This window comes from Symphalangus syndactylus, chromosome 23 (assembly GCF_028878055.3).
Source record: "Symphalangus syndactylus isolate Jambi chromosome 23, NHGRI_mSymSyn1-v2.1_pri, whole genome shotgun sequence".
In the NCBI taxonomy this organism is placed as follows: domain Eukaryota; kingdom Metazoa; phylum Chordata; class Mammalia; order Primates; family Hylobatidae; genus Symphalangus; species Symphalangus syndactylus.
In genome coordinates this window covers 50,824,606-50,848,664 of record NC_072445.2, presented here as the reverse complement: position 1 = coordinate 50,848,664, position 24,059 = coordinate 50,824,606, and the positions used below count along the sequence as shown (strand labels likewise).

Genomic DNA, 24,059 nt, shown 5'->3' with positions numbered 1-24,059 from the left:
GACAGAGCAGCCCGTGGAGACTCACATCATGAACTTTTGCTCCAAGAACTACCACAGAAACATACCAGGAAAGCCGAGAGAACCCACAGACCCTTTTAAGGAACTGGATCACCACTGCAGGCTCCCTGAGATGCTGAAAAACTGTGAGTCTACTTGCTCTCTCAAAGGGGAGACTCGTGGTCTGGAGCAAGTTCTCAGCCCTGGTCATCGGCTGCCTGGAAATAGAGTCGGTGCTGTTGTAGGGGCACGGTGGGAGTGAGACCAGCCTTTAGGACTGCAGGCTGCATCGGAGCAGCGTGAAACCTGTGACTGCCCTCTTTTCCCCACTTCCCTGGCAACTCGTATGACTCAGCAGAGGCATATATTCCCTGGGAATATAACTCCATTGGACTGGGAAGCACACCTCCATCCCCCACAGCAGCTGCAGCAAGTCCTGCCCAAGGAGAGGCTGAGATCAGACATGCCTATCCCTGCCCCAACCTGGTGGTCTTTTTCTACCCACCCCGGTAGCCAAAGACAAAGATCATAATCTCTTGGGAGCTCTACAGCCCTGCTCACTGCCTAGGAAACCTGAATACTTAACCAGGTGTCCCTAGGGCAAGTTTGCATCCTCTCTATAGGACCGCAGCTGACGTGCTCTTGAAAAAGCACCACCTCCTGGCTGGAGGCCAACACAAAACCAGGGCACTAAACAAAAACACAATCAAGGACCCACACAGAGTCCACTTCACTCCCCTGCTACCTCCACTGAAGCAGGTGTTGGTATCCACAGATGCAAGACCTGAAGGTGGGTCACATCACAGGACTCTTTGCAGATACTCCCCAGTACCCCAACCCGGAGCCAAGTAGCTCCACTGGGTGGCCAGACCCAGAAGAGCAAAAACAGTCACTACAGTTTGACTCTCAGGAAGCCCCATTCCTAGGGGAAGAGAGAACACCACATCAAGGAACACCCCATGGGACAAAAGAATCTGAACAGTAGCACTTGAGTCGTAGCTAGATCTTCCCTCTGAGAGAGTCCACCCAAATGAGAAGAAATCAGAAAAACAGTTCTGGTAATATGACAAAACAAAGTTCTTTAACACCCCCAAAAGAGCATACCAGCTCACCAGCAATGGAATCAAACCAAGACAAAATCTCTGAATTGACAGAAAAAGAATAAGGTCAAGAAAGTCAATTATTAAGCTAATCAAGAAGCCACCAGAGAAAGTTGAAGTCCAACTTAAAGAAATCAAGAACATGATACTGGATATGAAGGGAAAATTCTTCAGTGAAATAGACTGCATAAATAAAAAACAATCACAATTTCTGGAAATCAAGGACACACTTAGAGAAATGCAAAAGGCACTGGAAAGTCTCAGCAATAGAATTGAACAAGCATGAGAAAAAACTTCAGAGCTTGAAGACAAGGCTTTTGAATTAACCCAATCTATTAAAGACAAGGAAAAAATAACTTTTTAAGAAATGAGCATAGCCTTTAAGAAGTTTGGGACTGTGTTAAATGTCCAAACCTAAGAATAACTGGTGTTCCTGAGGAAGAGAAATCCAAAAGTTTGCAAAACATATTTGAGGAAATAATCGAAGAAAACTACCCTGGCTTTGCTACAGATCTAGACATCCAAATACAAGAAGCTCAAAGAACACCTGAGAAATTCACTGCGAAAAGATCATTGCCTAAGCACATAGTCATCAGGCTATCTAAAGTCAAGACAAAGGAAAGAATCTAAAGAGCTGTGAGGCAAGAGCATCAGGTAACCTATAAAGGAAAACCTATCAGATTAACAGCAGATTTCTCAGCATGAACCCTACAAACTACAAGAGATTGGGGTCCTATTTTAGCCTCCTTAAACAAAGCAATTATCAGCCAAGAATTTTGTATCCAGCGAAACTAAGCTTTAGAAATAAAAGAAAGACACAGTCTTTTCCAGAAAAACAAATGCAGAGAGAATTCGCCACTTCCAAGCCAGCACTACAAGAACTGCTAAAAGGAGCTCTAAATCTTGAAACAAATCCTTGAAATACACCAAAATATAACCTCACAAATCTCACAGGACCTCTATAACAATAACACAATGAAAAAAAAAAAAGGTATTGAGGCAACAAATAGCACAATGAATAGCACCTCACATCTCAATACTCACATTGAACATGAATGGCCTAAATGCTCCACTTAAAAGATACAGAATGGCAGAAAGGATAAGAATTCACCAACCAAGTTTCTGCGGTCTTTAGGATACTCACCCAAAACATAAGGACCCACATAAACTTAAGGTAAAGGGGTGGAAAAAGATATTCTTTGCAAATGGACACCAAAAGTGAGCAGGAGCACCTATTTTTATATTAGAAAAAACAAACTTTAAAGCATCAGCAGTTATAAAAGACAAAGAGGGATATTATATAATGATAGAAGGACTAGTTCAAAAGGAAAATAGAGACACAATTCTAAATATATACACACCTAACAATGGAGCTCTCAAGTTTATAAAACAACTACTACTAGACCTAAAAGATGAGATAGATAGCAACACAATAATAGTGGGGGACTTTAATACTCTGCTGACAACACTAGACAGGTCATCAAGACAGAAAGTCAACAAAGAAACAATGGACCTAAACTATACCCTACAACAAACAGACTTAATAGATATTTACAGAACGTTCTACCCAACAACTGCAGAATATACATTCTATTCATCAGCACACGGAATATTCTCCAAGTTAGACCATATGATAGGCCACAAAACAAGTCTCAGTAAATTTAAGAAAATTGAATTTATATCAGTCTCTCAGACCACAGTAGAATAAAATTGGAAATCAACTCCAGAAAGAACCCCCAAAACCATGCAAATACATGGAAATTAAATAACCTGCTACTGAATGATCATTGGATCAACAATGAAGTTAAGATGGAAATTAAAAAATTCTTTGAACTGAACGATAATAGTGACACAACCTATCAAAACCTCTGGGATACAGCAAAAGCAGTGCTAAGAGGAAAGTTCATAGCATTAAATGCCTACATCAGAAAGTCTGAAAACAGACAATGTAAGGTCCTGCCTTGCAGAACTGGAGAAACAAAAACAACCCAAACCCAAACCCAGCAGAAGAAAAGAAATAACAAAGATCAGAGCAGAACTAAATGAAATTGAAAAAAATATATAAAAGATAAATGAAATAAAAAGATGGTTCTTTGAAAATATAAATAAAATTGATGGACCATTAGCGAAATTAACCAAGAAAAGAAAAGAGAAGATCCAAATAAGCTCAATTAGAAATGAAATGGGAGCTGTTACAAGCGATACTACAGAAATGCAAAAGATTATTCCAAGCTACTATGAAAATCTTTATGCACATAAAATAGAAAACCTAGAGGAGATGGATAAATTCCTGGAAATATACAATCCTCCTAGATTAAACCAGGAAGATATAGAATCTCTGAACAGACCAATAACAAGCACCAAGGTTGAAATGGTAATTTTAAAATTGCCAACAAAAAAAAGTCCAGGACCAGATGGATTCACAGCTGAATTCTAATAGTCATTGAAAGAAGAATTGGTACCAATCCTATTGACAGTATTCCAAAAGATAAAGAAAGAGGGAATCCTCCCTAACTCATTCTATGAAGCCAGTATTACCCTAATACTGAAACCAGGGAAGGACATAACAAAAAAGAAAACTGCAGACCAATGTCCCTGATGAACATAGATGCAAAAATCCTCAACAAAATACTAGCAAACCAAACCCAACAGCATATCAAAAAGATAATCCACCATGATTAAGTGGGTTTCATATCAGGGATGCAGGGATGGTTTAACATACGTAAGTCAATAAATGTGATATATCACATAAACAGAATTAACAACAAATCACATGATCATCTCAATAGATGAAGAAAAAGCGTTTGACAAAATCCAGCATCCTTTTATGATTAAAACTCTCAGCAAAATCAGCAAACCCGCAGCCAACCTTATACTGAATGGGGAAAAGATGAAAGCATTCCCCCTGAGAACTGGAATAAGACAAGGATGCCCACTTTCACCACTTCTATTCAACATAGTACTGAAAGTCCTAGCCAGAGCAATCAGACAATGGGAAGAAATAAATGGCATCCAAATTGGTAAAGAGGAAGTCAAACTGTTGCTGTTTGCTCGTGATATGATAACATGCCTAGAAAACCCTAAAGACTCATCCAAAAAGCTCCTAGAACTGGTAAATGAATTCAGCAAAGTTTCCAGATAAAAAATTAATGTACACAAATCAGTAGTTCTGCTATACACCAACAGCGACCAAGCTGAGAATCAAATCAAGAACTCAACCACTTTCAGAATAGCTGCAAAAAACAAACAAACAAACAAACAAAAAAAAACTTAGGAATATACCTAACCAAGGACATAAAAGATCTCTACAAGACAAACTACAAAACACTGCTGAAAGCAATCACAGATGACACAAACAAATGGAGACATATCCCATACTCACGGATGGATAGAATCAATATTGTGAAAACGACCATACTGAGAAAAATGACCACACTACAAATTCAATGCAATTTCTATTTAAAAAAAAAAAAACCACCACCATCATTCTTCACAGAACTAGAAAAAAATTCTAAAATTCACGTGGAACCAAAAAAGAGCCTGCATAGCCAAAGCAAGACTAAGCAAAAAGAACAAATCTGGGGGCATCACGTTATTCAACTTCAAACTATACTATAAGGCCATAGTTACCAAAACAGCATGGTACTGGTATAAACATAAGCATATAGACCAATAGGCATATAGACCAATGAAACAGCATAGACAACCCAGAAATAAAGCCAAATACTTACGGCCAACTGATCTTCAACAAAGAAAACAAAAACATAAAGTGGGGAAAGGATATCCTATTCAACAAATGGTGCTGGGATAATTGGCAAGCCACATGTGGAAGAAGGAAACTGAATCTTCATCTCTCATCCTATACAAAAATCAACTCAAGGTGGATCAAAGACTTAAATCTAAGACATGAAACCATAAAGATTCTAGAAGATAACATCAGAAAAGCCCCTCTAGACTTTGGCTTAGGCAAAGACTTCATGACCAAGAACCCAAAAGCAAATGCGAGAAAAACAAAGATAAATAGATGGGGCTTAGTTAAACTAAAAAGCTTCTGCACAGCAAAAGAAATAAGAGTTAACACACAACCCACAGAGTGGGAGAAAATCTTCACAATCTATACATCTGACAAATGACTAATATCCAGAATCTACAAATAACTCAAATTGGCAAGAAAAAAAACAAACAACCCCATGAAAAAGTGAGCCAAGATATGAATAGACTATTCTCAAAAGAAGATATACAAATGGACAACAAGTATATTGAAAAATGCTCAACATCACTAATGATGTTGAGGGAAGTGCAAATCAAAACCACAATACAATACCACCTCATTCTTGCAAGAATGGCCATAATCAAAAAAACAAAAATTAATAGATGTTGGTGTGGATATGGTGAAAAAGGAACGCTTTTACACTGTTGGTGGGAATGTAAACTAGTACCACCACTATGGAAAACAATGTAGAGATTCCTTAAAGAATTAAAGGTAGATCTACCATTTGATCCAGCATCCCACTACTAGGTATCTACTGAGAGGAAAAGAAGTCATTGTATGAAAATGATACTTGCACATGCATGTTTGTAGCAGTACAATTTGCAATTGCAAAAATCTGGAACCAGCCCAAATGCCCATCAATCAACAAGTGGATAAAGAAAATGTGGTGTGTATATATATATATATATATGTGTGTGTGTGTGTGTGTGTATATACATATATATATGGTGTGTGTGTGTGTATATATATATATATATATATATAATGTACACACACACCATGAATTACTACTCATGGAATATATATATATATATATATATATATATACACACACACACACACACACACAAACATATACACATACATACACACACACACACACAGACAACATGGAATACTACTCAGCCATAAAAAGGAATGAAATAATGGCATTCCCAGCAACCTGGATGAAATCAGAGATCATTATCCTAAGTAAAGTAACTCAGGAATGGAAAACCAAACATTATATGTTTTCACTCATATGTGGGAGTTAAGCTATGAGGATGCAAATGCATAAGAATGATACATTGGATTTTGGGGACTTGGGGGAAAAAGGGTGTGGTGATGCATAAAAGACTACATATTGGGTATAGTGTACACTGCCTGGGTGATGGGTGCACCAAAATCTCATGAATCACCACTAAAGAACTTATTCATGTAACCAAACACCACCTGTTCCCCAAAAACTAATTGAAATAAAACAATTCCGGCTGTGATATCTCATGACCACCCTTCTGTCAACCAACCTCTTTTGCTAGCACCCTGATTAGCCATTACCATGGTCTGTTTCCAGGATCCATCCGGTGAGAGCACAAACCAGATCACAGCATATGATTATGTTAGCCTGTTCCCTTTGTCGGGCTTTGCAAACGAGAGGAAGAGGGATCAGCCTAACTCCAAACACAACTTCAACTTCTTGGAGATACTAGTACTGTGCCCAAATCTTCAATGGCAGATTCCTAGAAAATAAGACCTTAATTAGACCTACATTTTCATACTACAACTTTTCTCTTCAACACCTGGCAAATATTCCATATTATATAATTAGTCACATGTGTCAAACATCTGCTTGTCACATTCTGACTTGATCCAGAGATACTGCTAACTATTCCTATCGAGTAGTGAGAAGGAAAATATTTATGATTAATACCAGTTCAATAACCAGGGAAGGATTTAGCCTTCCTATCTCTTTGAATTATCATATCATTGCACTTTTTTTCTTCTCCTCTTCAGTCTTTGATCATTTCTTTTTATCTTCTTTTGCTTCCAAACTAAGAGTGTTTCCAAGGTTATGACCGTAGAAACAGACATTTTTTGTTCCTTGAAAGTTGTAAAGAACTCAACTATTTTTTTTAAAGTCTCCTTTTTTCAATGGTAAATAGATCTTTAATGGCCCTACAAGTGGTTCTGAAGACTCTAACTGTAGAACAGTAATTCTACAATTATTTATTATGTGGAATTGTATTATGTAATTATGTAGAATTACTCTTCTACAGTTACAGTCTGCCCAAGTTTGGTCATTGTTATTTTGTCTTTGGCTAGAAAATTATCTGTTTTCTTTACATTTTCAAATACATTATAGAACTGCATATAATATCCTTTTATAATTATTTTCACCACGTGAATACCTGTGGTTGCATCTCCATTTTCATTCCAATGCTGAACACATTTGTTTTCCTTTCTATCCAACCTTTAAATGCTGGGCTTTCTTAGCCTTCTTCTCTATTCCACTTGTTCCTTATACAACATCACCCATGCTCATGGCTTCAGTTGTCATCTATGTGCTAAATGGTCTCAAATTATTGTCTTCAGCACAGAACCCGTCCCTGATCTTTGGAGCTACAAATCCACTGCCTACTCTAACTCTCCACTTGGATATTTTAAAGATATCTTATATATGTTGTACAAAATAGAACTCAGCAGCATTCTCTTTAAGCCTGCTTCTCCTACTCTCCCTCATTTTAGTGAATGGCATCACCCATTGGCTCTACATCCTTCTCCACTCGTGTCTACTTCATGTCCTTAATACCTCTTGATTCCATCCACTCCTCTCATCTCCACTGCAACCACTCAACACCAAGTTACCGTAAGCATTCTCTTAGATGCCTACACTGCCTGCTGAACGGGCTCCATGTGCTGTATCCCCTTTTGTCCTCTTTTAATGGCTTCTCTTACTGCAGTCTAAGCAATCTCTTTTAAAATCGTGAAATAATTTCAGACTTACAGAAAAGTTGCAAAAGCAGCATGAAGAATTTATTGCACCTGGGTTCTCCAAATTTTAATTTTTCCTGAATTCTGAGCATCAACAAATATTAATATTTTATCATGGCTCATTTATTGTTTTCATAGTAACTGTCATTCTCATTCATTCTCTCTATCTGTACTTTTTCTCCTAAGCCATTTGAGAGTAAGTTACACACATGATGTCCTTCTACCCTTAAGTATTACAGTGTGTAAAAACAAGGATATTCTTTGAGATAGCCTCAGTACAATTATGAAAATCAGGAAATTGACATTGATCTGAGGTCTAATCTATAGATATTTTTCAAATTTTTCCAATTGTCTCACTAATGCCCTTTATAGCAAGAGAAAAAAGTGCTGGTCCAGAATCCATCCCAGATCACATGTTGCCATGTCTCCTCAGTCTCCTTCAACCTGGAACAGTTCCTCAGTCTTTCCCTGTCTTTTGATACTTCACTGTGTATGTGTGTGTGTATTTTAAAAGAATACAGGAAACTTTGTAGAATGTCCCTCCCATTGGTTGTGTCTTATGTTTTTCCACAATCTGATCCAGGCATGCATTGTTAGCAGAAGTATCACAGAGTGATGTTATGTTCTTCTCAGTGCATTACATGAGGAGGCACATGATGCTGATTCATCCATTAGTGGTAATGGTAACTTTGATCACTTGGTTAGAGTGGTGTCTATTAGCTTTCTCTATTTATTTACTTTCTCTTGGCACTCAGTTAAGTATTTTGTGGCAAAGTACTTTGACACTACATAAATATCCTGTTTCTCGTCAAACTTTCACCCATAAAATTTAGCATTACATGATCTGCTCTGCTTTGAACTTTGTAATAACTTCTCATGCCTTTAAGATAAACTCTGAAATCCTTGATGTAGCCAGAGGCCCTGAATGCTCTGGTTCTTGCTTACATTATCAGCCTCATTATGAGCTGCTTTCCCCCTTGCTCTCAACTCCAATCACACTGGCCACTTGCAGTTCCTTACTAATGCACTGCACACCTTCCCTATTCAGGGTTTTTACATAGGCTCCTCCTTCTTCCCGGAATGTGTGCCCCCCGGTTTCCTTTATGCTTAGTTAAGCCTAGCTGAGCACAGACGTCACATCTACAAAGAAGCGTTCCCTGTTCCCTCACACTAAGTTGAGTCCCATGTCCCTTTTTCATAGTTGTAGGACTCACTGTTGGTTGCCTGTCATTGTTCTTCCTCTGAGATAAGTGAACAAATTCCCATTAAAAGGGAACAGTTAGAGAATACAAAACATTTGAAATTAAGCATATGAAATATTTAAATTCAATAAGAATAATGAACTATAAATTAACATATGATTAATAAGAGTCCCAGAGAGGGAGAAGGGATAGCAAAAGGAGGAAACTTTCCAATAAATAATAAAAGAAAATTTCCCAGTACTGTGGAAACTTGACTTTGCATTGTGCAAGGATCTACCAAATGTCCAGAATAGTAAATAAAGAATGACCCACACCAAGACATAAAGAAATATCAAAACATGACACATTTCTATAACTAAAAACTTCTGGAGCCAAAAATAAAAACAATCTACAATGGAGCAACTGATGGAGGTTTATTTTTCCTTAAACCTCTAAGGGAAAATGGCTTTCATCCATAAATTCTATACCCTATCAACCTCTTAATAAAGTTTTGAGTAGACTAGACATCATATCTCATGCAATCTTTTTCCTGAACAATCTTTCTCTCTTACTCCAGTGGAGTAGCATCAGGAGAAAGATTGAAGTAAAAAAAAAATGGAGAAAACCAAGAAAGAGTTATGCAAAAGACTCCAAGAAACAGGGGATTCAATAGAGGAGGGTGGCAAAGACAAGTCCCAGGTGGATGAAGATGAGCAGCCACCCAAGAGAGCAAGGAGTCTAGACTGAAGGAAAACAGAAGGCTTTAGGAAGATATCTCCGGGGTGGGGGGGGGGTTGGGTGGGGTGGTAAAAAGTGGAATTGATCAATAATCTGAAGATATTGACCATGTGAGAAATAATATTGAGAGACACTCATGAGATATATGAGATAGTTGGGAAGGATGGCCAATAGGTATAAGGAAAACTAGACAAACGATAAACAGACAATTATTAATCTAGGCAAAATAGAAGTTGTTCAAGAAAGGAAATGTTATCATGACACACCACTTGGCTTAAGGATGGACAATATTTACATAAGAACACAATGTAAATATTGAATCTTAGGAGAGTAGAGGAAGGGGAAGTGAATAGAGGTTTAAAGAGGTACAAAGTACCATAATAGGAAGTCAACGAATGAGGTCTAAAATGGGTAAATGAAAAAATGTCAGTAGGATGCTAAGTAGAAATATGGAGATGAAATAACTGAAGAAAGATATGAAGAGTTGAAGTTGGGTGCCTCTGGAGGGCAGGACTGGGGAAGGTGCAGGAGCAGAAAAGGGCAGAGCAGTGTGCAGGAAGAGCATTCCAAACAAGAGGCTGCTAAGGTCACTGCAATCCCAGGTCAATTTACCAAGCACCTTTTTCAGACCCTAGATTCCTACAGGCAGAGATACCAATCCGTTAGTGTCACAGATGTGACACCTGCATACATAATCACATAACTAATGACACAGACGTAACCAGAGAGGATGGAAGAAGTGATGCACCTGTAGTATTCTAGAAATTGTTAAAGACACATGCTTAGGTTTCATTATTTATATTAGATTGGTGCAAAAGTAATTGTGGTTTTTGCCATTAAAATGGCAAAATTACTTTTTGCCACTATTTGATTGTGGATTCTGTGGTTATAAATTAATGCTAGTTGGTTTTCTTCCAATTGCCTTCAAATAATTTAATGTTTCTAAAGTTAAAATTATATGTTATTTATAGATACTATTGCTTACTAAACTGATAAACTGGGCTTTCTATTGTGTTAAATGTTCTACATGCAAATTAGTGAGCAAAACACAAGTGTGCTGCTCAGTTATCACAAAGTGAACATCTGTGAAAAACTATCTAGATCAAGAAAGAGTGCACCAGCCCCCTAGAAGCACTCCTTCTGCCCACACCCAATCACTACCCCTTCCTCTTCCTCAAAAGTAACTGTCATGACTTCTAATAATATACCTGAATTTTTCTTGGTTTTTGGACTTTACATAAAATGGGGCCCTGTAATATGTATTTATTTGTCTGGATTTTTTGCTTTTTTCTTTTATGTTTATTATAGAAGTACTTTTGTATATAGACCTTGTATTTCATGATCTTGCTAAGTTCACTTATCAATTCTAATAATTTATCTGTATGTATTTCCTATAGGATTTCTATGTATAAAACTATAACAACACAATTTAATAAAAAATATCTTCCATTCCAACCCTTTTCTCCTGTATTTCTTTTTCTTGCCTTATTGCATTTACTAGTAACTCTAATACATGTTTTCTTGTCCCTAATTTCAAGGAAAAAGTTTCAACTTTTCACTGTCACACATGTTGGCTGTCGTACGTTTTTGTGTGTTCATTAGATAAAAGAAGCTCCTTTCTATTGCTGACTTGCCAAGGATTTTAACATCTTGAGTAGATCTTGAATGTATCCAATTGCTTTTTGTGTACCTATTAAAATGATCATCATAATATTTCTTCTTTATCTGTGAGCATGCTAATCATATAGGTTTTTATAATGCTAGACCAAACTGGCATTTCTAAAATCAACCAATCTGAGCAAGGTTTATTATCCTTTTGACATATTGCTCCATTCACTTCATTAATATTTTGTTCAGGGTTTCTGAGTAGGATTCACCTGTAGTTTTCTTATAATGTTTGTTATATTTTGTATCAAGGTTATTCAGACATTAGAGATTATCTTTGTTCTTTACTATTATTTGAGAAAGTTGCAAAAGTTTAGCATTACTTCTTTCTTAAATATTTGGAAGAATTCACCAGTGAGATTCTGAGACTAAAGTTTTCCTCGTGGGAAAGTTGGTAATTATAGATCCAATTTATTTAATAGTTATAAGATTATTCTGATTTTTATATTCCTTGTTGTGTCAGTTTTTGTCAGTTGTGACCTTTTAAAGAACATGTCAATTTCATCTAACTCATCAAACTTGCTGTTTAAAGCTGTTCGTTATATTCTTATAATCTTTTAAATTTGCATTTGAAAAGGATCCTGTTTGCATCAGGATCTATGGTATTGTCTCCTTTTTGATAGCTGGTAATAGTCGTTTGTGTTTTCTATCTATTTTTCTTAAATCAGAATATCCAGGAGTTTATCAATTTTATTGCTCCATTTTCAAGAACGAACTTTCAGTCTTACTGATCCTCTTTATTGACTGTTTTCTATTTCATTAACTTTTCCTCTTATCTTTATTCTCTCCTTTCTAACTTTTTGGGGAGTTTAATTTTCTTACGTGATTCTAACCTCTGAGATGAAAGCTTAGATCATTTATTTCCATACCTTGTTCTTTCCTAACATATAAATTTAAGGCTATAAACTTTAAGCACGGCTTTAACAGCACCCCACCCATCTGGTTTAGTAGTAGTAGTAGCACCTTTGTCACTTTGAATCAATTATTTTTATCAATTATTTTAAAAATATTAGATCTTTAATCACATCCCCTCATAAGCTCTAAACTATTTTTTAAGTTGTCTTCATTTTTTTTTTTTTTTTGAGACAGAGTGTCACTCTGTCGCCCAGGCTGGAGTGCAGTGGCACGATCTCGGCTCATGGCAACCTCTGTCTCCTGGGTTCAAGTGATTCTCCTGCCTCAGATTCCCAAGTAGTTGGGACTACAGGTGTGTGTCACCACACCCAGCTAATTTTTTGTATTTTTAGTAGAGACAGGCTTTCACCATGTTAGCCAGGATGGTGTCCATCTCATGACCTCGTGATCCGCCTGCCTTGGCCTCCCAAAGTGCTGGGATTATAGGTGTGAGCCACTGCGCCCAGCCTTATCTTCATATATTAATTTGATAGAGGAGGGGGAAATTTTCAACTTCCCATTGTATAGAGGACAGGTGAGAACGATGTGGCACACCTGCCTGTTCGGTCCCACATTCAAGCTTCATTCTTCCCACCCAAATCCCTCAGCAAGACTTCTCAGCTGATTACTCCCTTCTCTGAGCTTCTGTAGTATTTGACGTCTGCTTTACTCATTTTGACACTTGACAATAAACCTTCTTACTGTGCTACTTTTTCAGGTGTGCACGGATTTTCAATCAACCTATTGTGATAAGATGAGGTACTAGATCCTTACAAATATTTTGCGTCTCCGTTAGCATGTTGCATGGTGCTAGATGTGTGAATCACAATCGGTAATCACGTAAGACACAGGCAGAGCAGGTGTATGGGTAGAGGGGACAGGGCTAGCGTGCCCTGCCCACATACTCTCAACACTCACATTTCCTGTGCAGGCAGCAGCTTCTTACTGCAATCCTCTACAACTGTGCCAAGGGGCTCTCCAACTGCGCCAAGGGGCTCTCCAACTGCTGAGCATGCTTTTCCTGCTTGCAGGACATTCCATGATGCTGGGAGTTGTGTCAATGACAAATGAGAGTTGGTCCATGAGCACCCCAGCGTCCTCTTCTCTCCAGTGGAATGACTCTGAGGTGTGCTCTGTGCAGTCTCACAGAGGTACCTGGTGTGCTGAGCCCCAGAGCCCACAGTGGTCATCTGCGAATCAATGCACTCTGCATTAGCATCCGTCCCTTCCCAGCCTCACCGCCCCATTCCAAATCCTTCCTGAGATCACTTCCCAAACAAACTACTTTTACTTAAATTCAATCCTCATCTCAGGGTCTACATATGGGGAAATAACCCAAGACTGTCTGTCGGCCTTTCCTTCTCTCTAAAGGGATTATCTGTCATTGGGAGATTAACAAAGCTTAAAAAACATTTTTTTTCTTTTTCTTACTTTTTTCTGCTTCCCAATTTTATTTACATGACCAAAACAAACAAATTTTAAATACAAGTTATAAGTTATTCAAATAGCGCAGGAAGAATTTTTGGCATAATTATTTATTTATTTATTTATTTTGAGATGGAGTCTCACTGTGTCATGGAGGCTGGAGTGCAGTGGCATGATCTTGGCTCACTGCAACCTCCATCTCCCAGGTTCAAGTGATTCTCCTGCCTCAGGCTCCCGAGTAGCTGGGATTATAGGCATGCGCCACCATGCCTGGCTAATTTTTGTATTTTTTGTAGAGATAGGGTTTCACCATGTTGGCCAGGCTGGTCTCCTGGCCCCAAGTGATCCGTCTGCCTTGGTCTCCCAAAGTGCTGGTACTACAGGTGTGAGGCACCGTGCCCTGCCAATATTATTCTTAAAATGAACTTGAGCAGTCTGGCGACGCCTGACCTAAGTCCTAGGGGAAAGCCCAGGGTTTCAATTCTGTTACCATCACTCACTGGAGGTGTGTCCATGGGAAACTCACTCAACTTCTTCAGGCCTCAGGTTCCTAATTTTAAAACGGATAGTAACATCTGGTTCCACTAACTTTAGATTGTTGGTTTGGGAAACAAAGGAGATAATGTAAGAGAAAGGGCTTTATAAACTGAATTACAAACAAAACGTGGGATGAAATAGAGTGTCACCTCTTTTCATGAGGTTCTGGAACTAGTCTTGCAGTGTTTAGAAAACTAATCACAAGAAAGAGAAAAAATGAAGGGAGGAAGGAAAGAATAGACTTGCCTAAAAGATAAGTTGTTTTGAAATATTTTCCCCCATGATGGTAAGACATAAACTCAATCTGTGAATTTTATCCAAGTCCCAGGTTTTGTTGAGAAACAAGTGAGTCGGGAAGGAAGAACTAGAAAGAAAGATTAATTCACTGCATTGCTTGGCCTAGTAACCATGGGCCAGAAGAGAACCTATGCCTACTTCATACTTCCATGTGTGAACAAGGCATGTTATTTATTGTGCCTGCTAGGCACGGAGTGAAGACTTCAATATTTGCCAGAATGTTTGTGCTTTGTGCTTCTTTCTAAATTCAGAAACTTGCCTAAATGGCCGGACGCAGTGGCTCAGGCCTGTAATCCCAGCACTTTGGGAGACTGAGGTGGGCGGATCACCTGAGGTCAGGAGTTCGAGAACTACCCTGGCCAACATGGCAAAATCCTGTCTCTACTAAAAATACAAAAATTAGCTGGTTGTGGTGGCACACACCTGTAATCCCAGCTACTTGGGAGGCTGAGGCAGGAGAATCGCTGAACCCAGGAGATGGAGGTTGCAGTGAGCTGAGATCACACCACTGGCACTCTAGCCTGGGTGACAGAGTGAGACTCCATCCTACCGCCCCCGCACCTCCCCCCCAACAAAAAAAACTTGCGTAACTGCTCCAATCATAAAACTGAAATGTCAGTGGTGGAAGATAACGTATAAAACACCTGTATTTTCCTTTAAGTCATTCAGAACTTATTACCCAGGAAACAAAATACTTACTACGAAGTTATAGGCCAAAAAATAAGTGTTGAGAAGCTCACTACTGGAAATAAAGAGGTTCAGAAGAGCATGAAGAAAAACATCAAATTATGAAATGTTAGAAGCAGAAGCAACCATGCTGGTCAGCTTATTTAATACCCACCTTTTACAGACAAGAAACTTGATCTCCAAAGAACTTATATGACCCCATATCACAATGACCTATTTCCACTATATCATCATTTGAGAATTCTATCAGCTTCATAACTCACATTATGGGTTAACTCATTTAATCCCCACGATTCTGAAGGGTAATTATAATTGCTAGCATTCCTCCTAAGAAGAAAAGTATTCAGAGCAGGTTGCTCACGTTTTTTATGGTCCCACAGCATGTAGAGGCAGAAATTTGCCTAAATGAAGCTATTTTGCCTTCAGCATCTCTGCTCCTTTGAGTTTACACACCCTCCTGTGTGCTTTTTTCCTATAGTGGAGAGAGGACAGGGCAGGGAAACAATTCATTATTTGACCCTATAGCAATAGAGTCATTAAAATCTGACCTTTACTCTGAAAGACTATCATTTACTGTTCAAAAGAAACACCAGACAGTGACTCATGCCTGTAATCCCAGCACTTTGGGAGGCTGAGGCAGGCAGATCACAAGGTCAGGAGTTCGAGACCAGCCCAGCCAATACAGTGAAACTCCATCTCTACTAAAAAATACAAAAATTAGCAGGGCATGGTGGCACGCACCTGTAGTCCCAGCTACTCAGGAGGCTGAGGCAGGAGAATCGCTTGAACCCAGGAAGTGGAGGTTGCAGTGAGCCGAGATCATACCACTGCACTCCAGCCTGGGTGACAGAGCAAGACTCTATCTCCAAAAAACAAAAAAAAAAAGAAAGAAAGAAAAAACGAGGGAGGTTAAAGTGGCAATTGCTAAGCATTCTAAGCATTCAGAGTGTGAATGAATGAATGAATGAACGAACAAATGAATGCTTGACTTCCTAATTCAACATGGAAATCATCAGAAATTACCTCACATGGCCACAAGATGTCACTACTTCACACCACTTCAGAAAAATCACATTCCAAGTCAAGAATTTTAGATCCTTTGGACAGAGGGAATTTCTTGTTCATCATTGAGAAATGCTTAGTTATTTTGCATGTGTTTTGGGACTGCTTCCTTGTTTTCTCTTAAGTCTATCTACCTCAAGAGATACTGCAAAACGTACACTTTAAATGAAGCCTGAGGCTGAATGCTCTTAAGCTGGGAAGCATTAATCAAGAAGTCAATCACTCACCTGTTTCCAGGGACTTCTCAGCAAAAACAAAGGCAGGATTGACACTTTGACTACTCTGTTACCCTGCTCTGTTTGCAAAGCTTTCTCTCAGCACTTTCTTGTAATTCTACCTCTCTCATTGCTTCAGATTCACAAAAAAAAAACAGTGATTCAGCAACATCCAAAAGGCAGCACACTGGGGTTTTAAATAGCGCTTTCTTCTTGAAATGTTTGCCTCACACCTTCCTTACCGGGAATAAGGTTCAAATTACTGCAGTGACTTTACATAAGCTATTAGTGCATTTAATTATTCAGTTCAGGGCGGTCCTAGGCTTATTGGTATTTTTTTTAAGTATCATGAGACTCCAGTTTGCAAATCATCATTTCAAGTTCTTAAAAGTTTTTAAACACCAAAATGATGTTAACCAAGCTTGATATTTCAACTTCAGCTATACCTAACATTGATAAAATAAACTTCAAATTTATTTTGATTGAAATATTTTATTCATATGAGATCAACTGATGCTTTAGATTGATTTTTAACAGTCCTAGAAAGTTTTAGAGTTTGATGTATTTTATTGACATTCTCTATTAGATTCCCCGTCCTAACATTTCTCATTGAAATTGTTGATAAATAATCTTCATTAATTAGCCATTCAAGTTTGATGGGCCTGAGAAGGAAGGAAGCTCATTCATAAAAAGAAGCTGCTTGGTGGGTTTGGGGATCATTCAACTTTATAGGCCAAAAAAGCTGTTTTGCCTTAAAGGTCCATATTTCACACCACTTCAGAAAAATCACATTCCAAGTCAAGAATTTTAGATCCTTTGGACAGAGGGAATTTCTTGTTCATCATTGAGAAAGGCTTAGTTATTTTGCATATGTTTTGGGACTGCTTCCTTGTTTTCTCTTAAATCTACCTCAAGAGATACTGCAAAAAATGTAGACTTTAAATGAAGCCTGAGGCTGAATGCTCTAAAGCTGGGAAGCATTAATCAAGAATTTCTGGTGATTTCCATGTTGAATTAGGAAGTCAAGCATTCACTTATTTGTTCATATATTCATTCATTCACACTCTGAATGCTTAGAAGGCTTAGCAATCGCCACTTTAACCTCTTAGGAAGAACAAATACATCCTACTTACTGAGAGGCTAAACAAACAGTCACTTGCCAGGCAAATGGTTAAATGATTGAGAGAAGGAGGCCTCAATCTCCACACTGTGATGGATTATACAATATGTAAAAGTAATTTCTTACTAGCAATAGTTTAAAGAGTTAAGGTTTGCAAGTGATTTACCACTTAAAATTAAATAAATTACCTAACCGCATTCAAGTCAACCCCCATTACAACTTCACTGGTTTTCATTCCATGCTATGCTCATTAGAGCAGAAGAGAAAGAGACTGGAGATTTTATGGCATGTGGACATTCTCATCCTGTAAAGTTAAATGGAAAATTAAAATTCCAAACTCTATAGGAAGCATTAGACTTTTCTACAGATAAATACTGATACCAAAGAACAACCAGAAATATAAAACAACAAAACAAAACAAGCCTTCAACACAAAAACACACACACACACACAAAAAGAAATAAAATGCCAACAGGGGCTGGGATTATAGATGCCTAATTCCTTTTCTGTATTTTCAAATTTTTCTAAAAGGAATATATATTTTAAATAAAGTGGCAGAAAACAAATGCCCAACAATTAGGGGAATGCTTTTCAAAATTATGGCACATTTACTTACACACTATTATGCAGCCATCAAAAACAACTTTTAGGAAGTTTCTGCAATAATATGGAGAAATGCTTATGATATAAAACATTTGCAACAACCTGAAAAGCTCGATGCAGGGCACAGAATTTCTCTGAAAGGCCACAGAAGAAGATAACACTGGCTGCATCCAGATGATGCAGAGAGCTGAGGGCCGGCCTAGGAGGGAGAATTACTTTTTTTTTGAGACAAGTCCCACTCTGTCACCCAGGCTGGAGTGCAATGGCACAAACTCGGCTCACTGCAACCTCTGACTCCCAGGTTCAAGCAATTCTCCTGCCTCAGCCTGCTGAGTAGCTGGGATTATAGGCGTGCACCACCATGCCCGGATAATTTTTGTATTTTTTAGTAGAGACGGGGTTTCATCATGTTGGTCAGGCTGGTCTTGAACTCCTGACCTCGTTATCCACCCACCTCGGCCTTCCAAAGCGCTGGAAGTACAGGAATGAGCCACTGCACCTGGCCTGAGAATTACATTTCTCTATACGTTTTTTCTCACTGATCCAATTGGCAAAACATAAGAGTCTGCTGATACCAAGTACTGATGAGAATGTAAACAAAGAAAAACTGTTACACATTTTGGGGAAAGAAAAAATGCATACAACCAGCTGGAGAACAAGAGCACCCAAGCAAGCTGAGAGTACATTTCTTCACACTAAGATCCTGCAATGCCCCTTTATGATGTCCACCCTGTCGCCAGAGAAATACAAAAGAACGTTCACCATAGCATAGTTTATTACCACAGAAACAGCAAGAACCACTAAAGGTCTGCATGGGTTGAACTGCATCCTTCCTGAATTCATATGTTGAAGTCCTAACCCCCAGGACTTCAGAATGTGAATGGATTTGGATACAAGGTCTCTGAAAAGGTAAATAAGTTAAAATGAGGTCATTAGGGTGGGCTTTAATCCAATGTGACTGGTGACCTTATAAGAAGAGGAGATGGTCAAGCATGGTGGCTCATGCCTGTAATCCCAGCACTTTGGGAGGCCAAGGCAGGCGGATCACCTAAGGTCAGGAGTTTGAGACCAGCCTAGCCAACATGGCAAAACCCTGTCTCTACTAAAAACACAAAAAAATTAGCCAGGTATGGTAGCGGGCGCCTGTAATCCCAGCTGCCTGGAAGGCTGAGGCAGGAGAATCCCTTGTACCCAGGAGGTGAGGTTGCAGTGAGCCAAGATTGCACCATTTCACTGCAGCCTGGGCGACAGAGCGAGACTCCGTCTCAAAAAAAAAAAAAAAAAAAGAGGGGTGGAGATTAGGACAAGACACACAGAGGGAAGACCATGTGAGGACACAGTGGGGAGACAGCAGCCACAAGCCAAGAGGAGAGGCCTCAGAAGAAACCAAACTTGCCCACACCTTGATCTCAGACTTCGAACCGCCAGAACCATGAGACAATGTTTCTGTTGTTTAAGCCATGCGGCCTGTGGTACTTGGTTATGGCAGGGCTAGCCAGTTCATCGGGAGGAGCACAGATGAATACATTCCTGGTTATACAGACAGTGAGACACTACATGGTCTCTAACAGAACCACTAACTACCAAAAGCTGTAAAAGACGAAAGTCCAGTATGGACTCCCAGGAAATGGAAAACTCATAGGAACTTCGTTCCAGCATGCTGGACTTACCCCACCCCAATCCTAGAGGCCCAGAGAACTGGATTGAGCACCACCATCAAGGGAAAGCCTGGACTTTAAGGGACTAGGAAATAGAGAGCCACTGGCTCATTTTCACTAGGGCCATTTCTAGTGCTGGTCACTAAATGCAGGGGCCAGAACCCCAAACTCAACCCACCTGTCCAAGATGGCCCCTCTTCATTATCCCAGAGAAAATCCTGTCATGGCTAATGGAATTCATTCATTCCCTCATTTGTTCAACTAACATTGATTCAATACCATTTTGAGTCAGAGCCTTGCCAGGTATGAAGAAATGAGTTGTCTGGCACCTGGCAATCTGGTTGGGGAAGAACAAATGACATCAAGCTAATCACAACACAAGGTATTATCGGGGATCTATGAGCAGAAGCTAGAAGTGAGAAGGACTTCACAGGAAAAATAGCATCTTGTACAGCACATTTTCTCTGCCTAAAAGGCCTTCTGCCCTTTTTGCTTTGGGAAGTGCCTATTCAAAAAATGTTCTTTTAGGCAGCAGAACTTAAAGGTACAAAGGCACCAAGTCACAAACTCTGGCTGCACATGGAACAGCTGCCTGCCTGAAAAGAGGGCCAGGAACCCAGGTTGGTGAGGGTGGAAGGGAAGGGCATGGGTTTTATGGTGTAAACAGCAGGAGCCAGCAGAGTTTTGATGAAGAGGAGCATCCTGAAGGGCTCACCAGGAAGAGTCCCAGGCAGCAGCATGGAGGACTGGAGGGAAAAGGTTACCAGTGACCATGCAGAAAACTTGTCCCAGCATCTGGTGGCTTTTCCAGGCCAGCGGACACAGAGACAGTTGCAACCTGGGACTGCAGCTGGAAATGCTGAAAGGTCATTTTGCCCGTCAAGCAGACAATAGACCGAAAGAAAGCCAGGGATGAATGGACGATTGATTGTAGCCGGCCAACTGCTTAGACAGTGTAAATTGTAATGCCAAAAGTGCTTATCCCATATGAATTTTCTTTGTTCGAGAACAAAAGGGGCCATTGGATCCTGAGGGCCATGTGGATACAGAATGGCTTTTTTCTAGAAAATTGTTCCCCGTCTGCCTCCACAGGTTGGATCAGCAGTTACAATAAAACTGTGAGGCTGCGTAGGATCGGAGGCCAACCCACACTCAGAGAGTGCAGACTTATAGGTCCCCAGGACACACCCAACTCACCTGGACCCTCATTTTCAGTCCTAAGGAGGGTGTTCTCAGCTGAGAAAATGTCCCAGGAAAGATAGAGGGCTCCTCTGAGACCCTGTGCTGGGTGTTTTTTAGAGAAAGCATGTCTATTTCTGGGAAGTACACCCTAGTGGGTCAAGAGAAGGTGCTTCCACCCTCATGTCTGCTACAGAAGTGATCTGTGATGCCTGGGGCAAGACATTAAACCACCCACCGGCCGGGCGCGGTGGCTCACACTTGTAATCCCAGCACTTTGGGAGGCCGAGGCGGGCGGATCACGAGGTCAGGAGATCGAGACCACGGTGAAACCCTGTCTCTACTAAAAATACAAAAAATTAGCCGGGCGTGGTGGCGGGCGCCTGTAGTCCCAGCTACTCGGAGAGGCTGAGGCAGGAGAATGGCGTGAACCCGGGAGGCGGAGTTTGCAGTGAGCCGAGATTGCGCCACTGCACTCCAGCCTGGGTGACAAGAGTGAGACTCCGTCAAAAAAAAAAAAAAAAAAAAAAAACACCCACCCACCCTGAGCCTCAGTTTTCTCAAATGTAAAAAATAAGATGAAGCCAGTACTTCCCAAACCCGGCTGCACATCAGAATTTGTGGGAAGCTCGTTAAGAATACTGATTCCCGGGCATGGCTTCAGACCAACTGAATCAGAGTATCTGGGGAGTGGGACCCAGGAGTCTGTTTGTAATCAAAAATCTGTGAAGGCATCTGTTACCTGCATATCCCTAAGGTCTACCACTTTATAAGATGCCCCTGGATTTAGAAATTCAAATAATGGAGAACATAGCTCCATGCCCTAACCCCCTGGCTAGTATTTTGTATTTCTGGAGATTGATTCTTGAGGGAGGCTTGGTTACTGCTGGGCATATTTTAGTCTGTTCTCTTATCTCCTCCCAATGCCAGCCTAAACTGGAAACAGGTTTAGTTCTCTTTTTAAAGATGAAATGTGTCTCCAGCTATGGTAGTAGAGGGGAACATTACGTAAGAGTCCAGAAATTCTCCACTTTCCTATTCTTAAAGGTCTCCCTGACCAGGCCACCCACTGGGAATTTCCTTTCTCCTCAGGCCCCAATTTTCTGCCATCTCTTTATTCCACTGAGTAGTCTCTGCCGAATTTCCCCAAAGTTTACATATACCAGCTACTTAAAATCTAGGCCAAACTTCGCATATCTCAAAATGCATTAAAAGAACCATGTTAAACAAAAGGTCTTTTAGGAACACAAAGCAATCACAGATGTTCCAAAATGCCTTCTTCTTGATGTAAACAATTCAGCTAGGCTCTCACCTCCCCATTCCACCAGGATATAATCACCCTTAACCACTGGGAAGAAGGTTATGGTAACACGACCATTATCCCACGTTGATATCAATCACACCGTCCCCCCGAGAAAAGGGAATGGTGACCATCAGCACGTTAACAGCAAATCTGTCTCCCCACTCCTTGCGTTTAGCAAGCTCCCCAAGCGACAAGGCCAGCTGGTCTGTATTTGGAAACCACTAGACCAGGTGAGTGCGGGAGTTACTTCCAGCTTTAAAACTCTGTTTCTTTGAAAATGAACGTGCTCTGCACCAGGTGGTGAGATGGACTCTGGAGTCAGCCAAACCAGGAGTCCAACCTCAGCTCCTCCACTAACTAGCTGGGTGACTGTCGGCAAGTTACTTGCTACTTGCTTTCCACATTTGCAAAAGAGAATACTGCCAAGTTCACAGACTGTGTTAGGAATGCATGTGAAAGTAGCTGCCAATAACTGTTAGTTTTCTTTGTCTTAGCACAGAGTAAGTAGCGTCAGATAATTTTAGCGCGTTAGACAAAGCTCACATGGGCTGCACCTTCTCTAAGCAAATACCTTTCCTCTGGAGCTTCACGAAGTCTTTCACTAAGTCTGCAAACTTCACTAAAGATCCCTCCGGAGGGGGACTGGCCACGCTACTACCCCCCTACAGGGAACCATGAGAGCTCAGTCTGCTTCACTGGGTACCTACTGCATTGATTGACACTGACATGTTGCAAGCTCAATACCCAATTTCAGTACAAGGGCAAGCTTAACTCACCTGGACATGAGGCTGGAGAGCAGTGATGCTGCTGTCCTGGGTAAGTCTCAACACTGTAAAACGAGATCACTCTAAGAAAACAAGAATCAGGCAATCGATCACTTTATAATTTCTGAATGCTAGAATTCTCCTGGGCACTCCTATTGCGCACTCCTCTGGATCATGTCTTTCTGGGCATACCGTGAACTCTCCAAGAGCAGAGAATGGGGGTCTTCAGCATCTTTTACCTGCAGTGCCTCACAGAGTACCAGGCCCACACCAGACATGACACATTTGATAAATAAGTGAATGCATTAATTAATGGAAGGGTGGATCAGAGGGGTTCAGACTATGTAAACTGGCTACCTGAGTGATTATGTCACATAATGTGCTTTCAGAATTCCCCGAAAACACAAGCCTTTATTTCAGAAACTAATTCTGAAAAGCAGAAATGATGTTTCCCTGTGCAAAAGTGACTCAATCAAAACTGTCAAGTGCAATGATGCATTAAACTAATTCATTCAATCCCTCATTCATTCAACAAACACTTACTGAATCTTCATTACAGGACAGGCACTATGCCAAATCCCAGAAACAAGAAGAGAAAAAAGATGTGGTCCCTGGAGGAGCCAGGCATCAATCACTTTCTTTAAGCTTCCTGTGTGGTTTCAATGTGCAGTGGGAGTTGAGAAGGACCGTCTGGGAGGCTGCAGAGTAATGGAGGGACACACACCGCACCAGTTCTGGGGGCCACCTGCTAACTCCTCTGTTCTTCCAGTTTTCTCCTCCTGCCTTTTTCTCTCTTAGCCAGTCAAAATCTCAGACTGAATTATTTATTGCTTTTTGCAACCACTGAATAATATCTGAATAATATTCTTGCTCCATATAGTTACCTTCAAAG

At 40.1% G+C, this 24,059-nt stretch overlaps 1 long non-coding RNA gene across 1 annotated transcript; it reads right to left on the bottom strand.

Moving 5' to 3' along the window:
- Positions 1 to 6,059: 6,059 nt before the first annotated feature.
- LOC134735671 (uncharacterized) lies at positions 6,060 to 16,115 on the bottom strand. The gene is made up of 3 exons (XR_010119010.1): positions 15,625 to 16,115; positions 13,236 to 13,507; positions 6,060 to 6,587 (listed from the first exon to the last, which is right to left on the bottom strand). It is a non-coding gene; the product is annotated as an uncharacterized lncRNA (long non-coding RNA).
- Between the last annotated feature and the right edge of the window lie 7,944 nt (positions 16,116 to 24,059).